Source organism: Kryptolebias marmoratus, linkage group LG4 (genome assembly GCF_001649575.2).
Source record: "Kryptolebias marmoratus isolate JLee-2015 linkage group LG4, ASM164957v2, whole genome shotgun sequence".
NCBI lineage: Eukaryota > Metazoa > Chordata > Actinopteri > Cyprinodontiformes > Rivulidae > Kryptolebias > Kryptolebias marmoratus.
In genome coordinates this window covers 5,721,931-5,733,642 of record NC_051433.1, presented here as the reverse complement: position 1 = coordinate 5,733,642, position 11,712 = coordinate 5,721,931, and the positions used below count along the sequence as shown (strand labels likewise).

The 11,712-nt window shown below is 37.8% G+C and overlaps 1 protein-coding gene across 1 annotated transcript in view; it reads right to left on the bottom strand.

The window, feature by feature from the left end:
• The window catches only part of phc2b (polyhomeotic homolog 2b (Drosophila)), a 35,136-nt gene extending 29,645 nt beyond the window's left edge, over window positions 1–5,491 (bottom strand). Inside the window, exon 1 of the mRNA XM_037975028.1 lies at window positions 5,345–5,491. The gene's annotated coding sequence lies outside the window, so the exon portion shown is untranslated. The remainder of the gene's footprint in view (window positions 1–5,344) is intronic.
• Between the last annotated feature and the right edge of the window lie 6,221 nt (window positions 5,492–11,712).

The following is an 11,712-nucleotide window of genomic DNA, read 5'->3' as shown; positions in this document are numbered from 1 at the left end:
TAATCATCAAAATTAAACGAAATAAACATTTGAAATATATGAGTTTGTATGTAATGTATGAATATAATATACAAGTTTCACTTTTTAAATGGAATTACTGAAATCAATCTACTTTTTCATGATATTCTAATTTTATGACCAGCACCTGTAGTCTTAGAAAGTAAAACTGCATGAAAAGGCATAAAAACCAACACCGGACAAAACACAGTCACTCCTGATAAATAGTAATATAAAAAGCAGAATTTCTGCGTCTTCAAGTGCTCCATTACCCCCTCAATATTTACATGTAAAGATAAAAGTACTGACTTGAGGTCAGATTTATCATGAAGTAAAATCTTTTGCTGCTTTTTACACAAACATTTAAACTTTAATGTCAATGATTCTTAAGGGAAAAACCATTATCGTACAACTGAACAATGAACAAAATCCAAACTATTTACTTGATCTCACTGTAATCTCACTATTTATTCCAAACCTTGGTAAAAAAAAAAAGAAAACTCATTTTTTCAGGTGTTAACTCCTGCTAAATACCACAGTTCTTACCTTGCTACTGTATGTTGAAATATTCATCTGTAATTGGCTATTTGATGATTAACGGAAAGGTCACGTGACACCACGAGTAGGCGGGACTTAAAGCTCCACATCCCTACTGCACAGACTCTGGTTCCAAAAGTACAACCTGGCAGCTCCCGTAAATTGGCTCCTGCTGGCTTCAGTTCAACAAGAGAAGGCACAGACACCTGGTCTATTAATATAAAAAATGGTCTACGGGCACACGTCAAGCAAATCACAGCAGGGAAGAGACAAGACGTCTATTCATAGCGCTCACAGAAATAAAACGCAAAACAGCAGCACTTGAAAAGTTCATCCACTTGTAAAAATATACGAATATCACTGCAGGAGAATTTAAACCTTTCTTGAATGACATCAGAATTCATTAGTGTGAAATAGGCGAGATAAAACCAGAGGATAATGGCATACTTATGGTCTGCCCCGCCACATTAACACACCACCCAACTGTCTGGCTGCATGAAATGTGGCCATTTGAGTCATTTGCCAGTGCAATGTGGAATTGATTGGGGCCAGCCATGCACGAACCTCATTGATTATCATCTTCTCATTAGCATATAGATTAGCTAATGGTGCAGCCAGAAACACAACCCTGTAGTCTCACACTTGGCTAACAAAGCTGTGCAGCAGAAGGGATCAAAAAACAAACAGGAAGCATCACGGATGGAGCAGCTCGGCTGGATAAGAGCTGCTAGATTATGGAACTTAACATCTGAAAGCTTTGCTTCAAAAAATAGTTGCAAAGATTAGAGGTGGTCCAGAGATGAGCCTTAACCAAACAGGGCGCCTTTTCCTCAAATGGCTTTCAACCTCATTATCAATTTCAAGAGGACTTAAACAAAAATAATGCCATATGGGCTTTGTTTTTGGATTCTTATGAGCTTGACAATCATAATACTGAATGTTTTATGACTGAACCAGTGCAGACCACATAAACATCAGAATTTATCTTAGGTTTGAAATGACAAACTAACATCTGAGAAACTAAGGAAAACAGAAGTAACTCATGGCAATTCATTAAACATGAGAGTACTTAAAACCAACAAATTATTCTTTGCCTTAAGGGGCTAAATAAATACTTCAGAAGGGTACATCCACGTGTGCCCTCAATTACTTCTCTGCAGGGAGCACCTACTTATAATGACACAGGCTCTGACAGCCAGACTCATTAAATGTTGCGGTCGGAGTTCAAACTGGTTCAAATGATTTATAAGAAACACGCTGTAATCAGAAGACCTGTCACCCCTCATTGGCAGGGATATTTGGGAAATCAGAACATTACTCAAGTATGACAGTACTATATTCACATGAGGGTTTTAGAAAAAAATTCGCACATCTTAGAAATTATGATTTTTTTGCTTAATTTCATACTGTAATTATAAAGGTTCCATGACAATTTATTACAATTTATCCATGAACCTAATATCTAGTGGATGAGACATATTTCCTTGCTGGACATCACTTCCTTACACAACTCCTTGTTTATGCTGGGATCATCTCCTACAGCTGATAATAGCTGGTTTTGACCAAACAGACTAAGCAGGGTGGTGGATTTATAATTTGTTAAATTAAAAATACCCTCTCGTCTTCAGGCAGGATTGGTCGGGTACTCATAATTGAGCCATCTGACTCAGCTGGACTTCGTCTTCACAGCTGAGCGGAGAGTTACGCTCGTCTGCAGATTCAGAATCTGCAGCTTCACGCAGCGAAGACAACGAATCACCTGCAGGTCAGTCTCCCTTGACATGCCTGTGGGGCCTTTCTATTTAGCCTCATTTATAAACCTTTGCCACCAAGGAAAAAAAAACAAAAACACTCTACTAGGTGTTAAATCTGACTTACGACCTCTCAAAGCATACATGAGGGAAGCACAGAGACAGACTGAGAGGAGGCTGAAGTACAGAGAGAAGATAGAAAGATCCTCTCTGATCTATAAATACCACAGTTAAATTATTCTGGCAAAGCTTGCCAATTACCAGCCTGCTTTAGCCCACAGTATTCTATCAAATCAGTCTCCCCAGGCATCAATCTCTGGTGTCTTGAACAATGAGGTGGGGGGGGGGAGAAAAAATTAGGTCAGGTATGGGCTGAGATGAGCAGCAGCACTTGGCAAAAAAACAGTCCAACTACTTTAATCATCTTCACTGACTTCATCAGAACTTTATATTTATGGAGCAGCAGTGGATTTAGACAGACTTCAGAAAGTTTCATTTTAACCCCCAGACCCCCCCAAAAACAAAACAAAAAAAAAGAAATAAATAAAGCCCCTTGGTCACTAGATGTTTAATATTTGAGAAGCTTGGTGTTTGAATGAACATTATTACCTTTCTGGATTTAATTATTTGGCCCAAAATAAGAGATTTTATGTTTTATAAGAATAAATAATGAAAATAAACTTATTTTTCTATGTGCATATGATTATATAAATCATACAAGTTGGGCTAACAGCTTTGAAGGTTATTGTCAGGAATTATTCTTGTTTAGGGCTTCAAAGCAAAAAACGAACATTCACCAATTTATTCAGTATCATTACTTACAGAGTCCCAAATAATACCTTAACTTCAAATAAAATTAAATAAAAAATACCAAAGGTGTTGCATACATTTACAAAGAACTATCTGGCATCTTGTCCACATCTGGTGACAATTATGCCAGCCAAGGCATTCAAAGCTCCGCTGCTTTCGCGAAAGAAAAATCAGTGAAAATATTTAGTTGCACACTAAAAGGTTTGGCTGATTATTTATCCAGTGGGCGGTAGCGCATCAGGGAAGGACAAAAAGATGAAGGAGCAATTGGGCCATCTCACTAACAGATGATCACTTCTCAGCAAGACACAGAAAGTTTGGAGCAGTCTGCAAAAAAACCTAATCAGGCTTTTTGTCACACTAATAAATAGCTCAGGACAATTAATTTGAATACCAGCTCACAACATCAGATCAGGTGTCAGCCATTAAAAAGAAGGTGAACGTAATTATAGCTGTGATCTCGGGTTCCACAGGAACAGCTTGCCATCCTTTTAAGTGGCTCAGACTCGCAGCAATTAACTCCAACAGCCTTGAGGAAAATCTGTGAGGATCTTTGCCCAACTTGTTGCTGCTTTTCATTCTCGGAGAAGGCAAATTACTCGGCACGAGTTGACCTTCTTGAGTGAAATAACGAGGAGGTGTTATATTATCGCTAAAAGTGAAGTGGAAGCTTTGAAACAGTATCTAGCAACAGTACCAGTATATTTTTTTATAAAACAAGGGCAAAACATCTCACAAAACATCTGGCTTTTTATACACAACTGGAAACAGTACAAGTGACATTTTGTTCTGCATCAAGTAAGCCACAGAAATTTACTGGCTGCACTGATGTAAACAACATTCAATGGACATTATTACCAAATATTTAACAAGCAAGCCACCTCACAGATCACACATCTAACGTGACATAAAGCATGAGTTTTACAAATAAAGGCAGCTGGAAGCTCATACATTCAGTCCTGTTGTTCTGGCCTGACTTCTATCTGTGGCTGAAGATTTTCAACCCTGAGTTAGTTTGTTTTTAGCCATGTTTTATTGTTTTTTTATTTTTACGAGCATCAGCACACAGACCAGGACTAACAACACTTAACTGACTTGTCTGGAGATGTTTACTGACTTTAATATTTTGATTGTTTTTAAATGGGGTTCTGTTGGAACCAGAGATGTTTGGAGGCATCAGCTGGATCTACGACAATCTTTTATGTATAATCGAGTTATAGTGATGATGAATAATATGCCTTGTTGAATATGTTGATTTAACACATTTCAAATGTAATAATCCAGCATATAAATGGCAGTTTCGTGCTTAAAGCCTGTACCATCTAGACAACTTTTCCATGCAAATCTCTGGAGGTGAATTTGACTGATGATGTGATTAACCTTTCAGTGAGGAGAAACTCCAACAGGTTCAACAGCTGCAAACACAAAAGTAGCCCACACACTACTGGTTAACACAGACTGAAATAATGTTACATCTGATTAAGGCTTGTGGCTGACAACTTCTTCTTCTATCTGCTAAAATATCAAAAGATAAAATCTGACAAGTTACAACTCCAGCAAGAGTACTGAAACATTCCTGAGCTGTAACTTATAGTCCAGAGGTAGTTCTGATGAGTAGTCACTTTGGATTAGCTGTAAATCTATCTGTAATTACATTCATCTGTCAAACCATGGGAGCTTGTGTGTGAAGCACACTGAGCACCTGTCCAACACTGAAGTTTTCAAGGAGAAGCTGATTAAACGACATCCGTGCATTTAAGCTGCTTAATTATTTAAAAACAAACACACAAACAAACAAACAAACAAATGAACAAACCAAGAAGGAACGCCGAGGTTGCTCACAGGACATTTAAACGTTTAACTCATGCGTTGTGTTTTCATTCATACCAGCTACTTCCACCCCATTCCGCCTGACACGGAATTCCAGAACCAGCCTAGCTAACGTGATTAGCTCGAACTGATTTGTTTTGGTACGGAGCTGAAGGNGGTTGCACAACTGTCGCATTTCGTGACTATATGAGGCTGTGTTGAACTTATCCGGTAAACTAAATGTCAACGTTAGCGGTCAAGCTCAAACCAACCAACCGACAAACAAACAAAATCCCTTCTTGGTGCTGCTTGCTTTGGGGGGGGCCCGGGTAGACGTTAGCTTGTGCGGCTGAATAACCTCACGCGTTCCAACACAAACACGCACAACTAACTAACCCCCCGCCATGACATCTTGGTCTTTAAAGGAAAACTCGCCTTACCGTCTTCGAAGCCCTCGCAGCCTCGCTGCTCCGTATATCCAGTCTTCCTCCTGATATTCTGTCTGGTTAGTATTATTTTTTTTGGACGGTAGCTCGCAGCGCCCAACAGGCTCCAAACAGACCAGCAGCAGCAGAACGTAGCAGAGGAGGGCCCAAGCAACTCTTTTCATTTGCATTCCATTCTTCTACGTCATAAACACGCAACCAATGAGCTCCGAGGACGATTGTAATCCCGCCCCCTTCTGAGTTCAACGCGCCTGTCAAGTGCAGTCCGCTGTCCTGGTCTCCATGGCAACAGAAGGACTGCCGTTCTGTGCTGCGTCCTATTATCGCAGCAGCTAAGCTGAAGTTTTCAGAGTGCGGTTCACAAAACTGAACGCTGCTACGTGACGTTTTAAAGCCCTTTCTCAAGATTCAGCACTCCCAAAACAGCATTTATACCGCTCGGTGCTGTTATTTAAGTGCACTTCAACTGTTTCTTTAACATTTTGTCATTTCTACATGTTTACCACTATGCATCTTAATATTTAAATGATGAGCAAAATGGAAAGGCACACATGTTTTTAATCTGTATATGAAGGTAAACCTTATAAAAAACTGATTTGTGTGTTTAGATAGACTTAAAAAGGCTAAGAGCAATTATTAAATTGAGAAGAACTAGGTTTCTATAATGTCTTCCTGGAGCTGCACAGCTCACATTATTTCAAATAAGTTACACGTGTATTAACATATTTATCACACGCTGTGTTTTCTTTGTGTGTATGTTCATTTGTCTGTTGCATAAGCAAAATATTTCAGGAACCAGTGGAGGGATTTTAATTAAAATCTCAAAAAGTAATCATTTGTGCATCTACGACTGATTAACTTTAGGTGTCAATCCAGTTCAAGATGGCCACCACGGCCAACCAACTTTAGGAAACAAATAAATTCCCATAAATCACCCAGTTTTACCAATAATGAGCTCAAATATGGGGTGGTAGTGGCTGAGCATCATCCCCAACAGATACTTTAAGCACTACACATTGCACAATATTTTTCTCTTAAAACGTTGGCATTAACTCTGTCTGTTAGCAAAATATCTCATGATGAATTTTAATGAACCTTCTGTAAAATAATCATTTGCTGCTACACGTCTACAACTGATTAACTTTTCGACTCGCCCTGATTCAAGATGGCTGCCACAGCTAATCAATGACAGCCAATCCAAAAAATGACAATAACTCAGTTAGTTTTACAGATACTGACCTAAAATCTGGTGTGGTCGTCACTGAGAGTCATTCGTAGCGCCTAATCTGAACGCTATCCCACCGTACAGGATGTCACATGAGATTGTGCATAAAGTAATTTACAAAATTTGACCAAAACATCTAAACTTTGTCATTTGTTTTTACCTTAGAATGATTTTAGTTTAAAAGTTTGAAGTTAAAAAACATGCATGCCTTTAAGCAATGCTAGGCCTTTAATTGAAGAATAGATTTCAACAGTCCTGTAGATTTTTTTTAGCTCACATTTTATCAAATACTGTAAGCCAGTAAAATCTAATTTTGTGCTGCCATGTTAGTGCGTTTACATGAGTTTTGTTTGTCAAATCTGCGGGGTTTTGTTGGACTCGTCACGAGCGCTTCTATAATACAAAACGTAACAGGTGTGTAAAAATAGTTTCCCAGTTCCAGTTTGCTGTGAAATGAGAAGTAAGGCCAACTGATTCAACCGGCATGCTGGTTTTCATGAATACTTCTCTTTTAAGAGAACAAATGTCATTTTTTTAATAGCTGTTCTTTTTTTCCTCATTTCCCTGAACTTATAATTCTTTTCTCAGTGATCTCCACGTGCTCTAAGACCAAATTGAATCTGTAATGAAAATGCTCCAGCTTGGTTATACATTGGATAACAATGAATTTCTAATGTTTCAGGGAGGTGCTATTGTGTTCCCTGCAACATAAGAAGGAAGAGTATTCATTTGCCTGCAAATTCTGAATAATTTATGAGAATATGACTTATCTGGTTGGGCCCTGAGTTAATTATCCTCTCTTTCATAGCTCCCCTGATACCTCATTCGACATGCAGCATCAGTATGAGCACAGTGTCGTTCCAGTAACACAGATTATCCCCTACAGACAAGTCTTGCGTTTGCAATCACACAGATTGATAACAAAAACTGAACCCGCAGCTTCACGAGATAATTTGCAATCGACAAAGTCAAGGGTGTGTTATTTTATCTGCATTAAGTGGAGTGCATAAACAAAACTATTCGTGATAAATGAAATATATTTTAGGAAATGCAAACTGCTGCACTGCTCATTTTTCTTCCAAGAACGTGATTTAGCTGCTTTAATAATAATATGTCATTTGAATAGTTATTATTCAAAACCAAAGAACAAATATATGTTGAATCAGGTTTTACTTAAACTAAATTATATATTGTTTTTCATATCTGCCATCATTTTAAAACACAATATTACAATTGGCTTTTGTCTTCAGTGAATCTTAAGCACTGTACTTTGGTTTAAATGTGCACTTTCTGCTGTAATTTATATTTTTTCTACTCACAATTCATCGTTGAATGTGTTGCAGACAGTAAGAAGGTAATTCTGCCTCAATTCCTGACAAGATAATTACATCTAATGGGATGAAGCACATCTGGTTTTAACATATGTGATCTAAATTTAAAACATTTATTCATCCTTTTATGCTTGTGACGTCAGAATCGTGAATGTAGGAAACGGTGAAAAACACTGAAGTGGTGGAAATTAAAACAGTAGATAAAAGCAGATTTACTTGGGTAAAAAAAAGTGTTTTCATGAGGGAGAGGTGGCTCTTTGGGAAACGTTTTCAATTACTTAAAGCTGTCAGATTATTTGTATAAAATTTGCAATCCAAGTTTTATTAAACTCAGATTCTTCACGCTGCAGAGTGAGACTTATTGTGAAAAAAATCTTTAGTTTCTGCAAAGAGAAGATCTTAATTCTGAACCATCCTAAATGTGCTTTGTGTGTGTGTGTGTGGGCATGCCTATGTGTGTGTGTAATGTTTTTTGAACAATACTGGAACTACTTCTAAGCTCCACATTTTTAGACTCCATATGAGTTGCTTTAGTCATGGTGGAAAAATAATCTCCCCTAAAACACAAAAAATTGATTAATTCTGAGAAATATGACTTTATTCAATTCCTCAATGATTCTGTCTTTGTTCAGAAACCACTAAAGCTGTGAAGCTAAAACATCACAAAGATATTTGATTTTTTGCAAAAACGAACAAACAAAAGAAACAACAAACAAGAAAAATGTGAATTTTCTGTGAAAACGCAGCATGAACTGCAGGCGCTGAATGACTTCACTGACATTTGCTGAAGAAGCTGAAACTGAATTGTTAGTTAAAACAAGCAGAACAGCAGCTAAAAACTAAATATAGCAAAAGAGTTGCTAATTGTTAAATGTAGCAAAACTGCAGCTAAAAGCTAAAATTACAGAGACAGTAGGTAAAAGCAGCATGAGAAGATCTCAGTGTATTTCTATGGAAAAAATATTGTAAATAAAGTTAAACAATTCAAGTTACAAATACTAAAATTCATTGCACACTGTTCCTGGTTGAGCTGAACGTTTTGATACATGAATGATTAAAATAATTAAAATAATGTACAGAAGAAACATTAACGCTGACTCAGCATCCATGCAGACCCTGATGAGAAGCAAATGATGCTGTTTTGGAGAGATAGGCTCATTTGATGAATACGAAACAAGTATGATGCAAATATTTTTCTGTGAAGTTAAAGCAAATTTTCTTTGAAGCAAAAACAGGAGCGTCTCCTTTTGTGTGCCAGCTGAGAAAATAAAAAGAGTCGAAGGAAAGCGTGTGCACACTGAGAGAACTGAGTTCAAGGTGCTGCTTTATTTTCTCAGCTGATACCTGATGTTTCCTTGGACTTCATCTGCTCTTTAGTAGCAGGGGAAAAAAATTTCTTCCTGTCATGTTTTTCCTATTATCCCCCGGTGTGACCAAGCTGAGATACGACGTGAGCTCTGGGTCCGAATAAAGCAGGTGCAAAAACTGACCAACAGATGTTCATGTTCCTCTGCATGTTTGGACATTTTGTTCATTAATGTAGTTCCTCCACCTTTCAGCTTAAAGATGCTTTAAGGTGCAGGGACGTCACACTGCAATAAAATGAAATGTAATGTTAAATGTTTATCGCATGAAAAGCCTTTCCTGTGTGACTCCATGCACAGCAGACACCTTTTATGAGCCACACTTAGTTTTATAATGTTTGCCTTTCATGTCTAACTTCCTGTGAATTTCCAGACGTCCCACTTCGTTGCTGCTCAGCTCCATTATTTATTTGTAATCATCATTCGCAAACGTATTTAGCTCATCAGATTTAAAGCAGTTTGTATCAAACATTTGGGTAACTGTCATGCAACTTAAGCTCAAAGATACAAAAGATAGACAACATTAACTTCCTGTTGGGCAATTTTTGTTCACTTGATTCTAATTCTATCTCAAGTAATGACTGAATGATAAGATCTGAAGAATGTTGTCAGTACACTACTAATCTTTTCCACTGAAACATTTTAACCCCTTCACACCCAAATTAATTCAAAGTTGTGTGGAAAACCTTAAAAACAACCCTTCAGTAAAGCCAAACAAGAATAACAAAAGCATTTTAAAACAATAGAAATTGTGTTTTTTTTTATTGTTATGTAACATTCATGACTTGTGGGGTTTAAGAGATGAAACAAGAAATAAGTTTGATTAAATCTGGGTTTTTTATTCTAAATTTTGGGCATTAAAAGCAGCATAAAACTTTGCAGATCTCTAAGCCATCCCAATTTTTGCTCTTTTTGCATTTTTATTTATTTATTTGGAGGTACTGAGTTGAATATTTCTTTGCAGAGCCAGAATTAATCATGATCCCTTTCATGTTAGCTATCCTGGCCTCAGAAATCCAGGATAAAGTAATGTTTTTACTGATTAATCAGTTTATTTTAATCTGTAAAAATTAAAAAAAAAAAAAAACATTACATTCATATATAAAAATTCAATCAATAACATACCCAAAATAAACATTTTTTCAGTAACAGTAATCCAGTATTTGAAAGGGAGTCTAGACTTATGCACTCTTTCTTCTGTCCACTCAGATATTTACAGTTCTTCAACAGCTGTGTGTAAAAAAGATGAAAACCAGCAGCTCCTGGTAACTCAGAGTGTTTTAGTCTCCTCTGCAGAAAATAATGCTGCAACAAATCAAACTGCTCTTGGAGGTTTTGTTTCGTTCATCACCTCGGTATTTATTGAGTCATGAAACTGACAGGAATAAATAACTTTGTGTTGTAATTAAAGCTTTCAGCCAGCAGGAGGCGTCATCATGTTACAAGTGTCTTGTCTTCAAGGTCACTGTCCTTCAGAGTCACCTCAGTGGGACATGTGATAGACATGAGGAGATGCCTGATTAATTGATTATTTTTCAGATATTATAAATTTATTTCCCTTTTTCTATGTATGAATAAGTGAGAAATGAATGTCCGTCAGTTCATATCGAGTTGGTTCTGAAGTCTGTGATGTTGGTCAGAAACATGTTCCCTGTTGTCATTATTCAGGCTGGAGGAAAGTGGTTAAAATAACCTCCAGGAACGAGGTGAATTGTTCCCTGAAACAATGAAAAATCCTGAAGTCAAAGGCTGTGTGTTGCTTCCTTTTCGGTCAGTCGGGTCGTTTGTTTTCATTAATTTCTTCAAAGACGGACCAAACCACCACCCTGATGCCTTTTTGAACCGTTGTCCTCAATAGAGCCTCGGGATGACGACAGCAAGGCCTCCGGCATCAAAGTTTGTTTATTAGTCCGAGAATTATTTGGTTTTCTTCTCATTGTTTCGCAGCTCTCTGATTTGTCGCTCTGCTGTTTGCACAGTGAGGATGACTATTGTGAAGAAGGATATTTAGTCTGATTCAGCCCCCAGCAGACACCCCCCACCCCCGTCCCTGCTGCAGGCCAACTTCCAAGACAAGATTACGAGCTTCCTGCTCTTTGACGACTGGGCTGGACTTTTCGTCATCAATATCTACACCAGTTTACAAGGAAAGTTGCACAATTCTTGCTCAATACTGACCCAGCCTGAATGCTGCAAGAGGAGGAAGACCGGCTGCCCACTCAGAGGCCAAAGGGCAGACATGTTGGTTTGTTTGTTTGTTTTTACATGTGTAAAACAATCAAAGAGATGGTCTAGTCAGTTGTGAAGTGACTTTCTGTCTAACAGTTATGAGCTGTGACATCAGCCATAGAGCCCTCAGTCATCACCACAGTCACACTAATAAAAGGCAGACATACAAAGATGATAAAATGTACTAAATCCAGTACTAAGGCGAGTCACTCT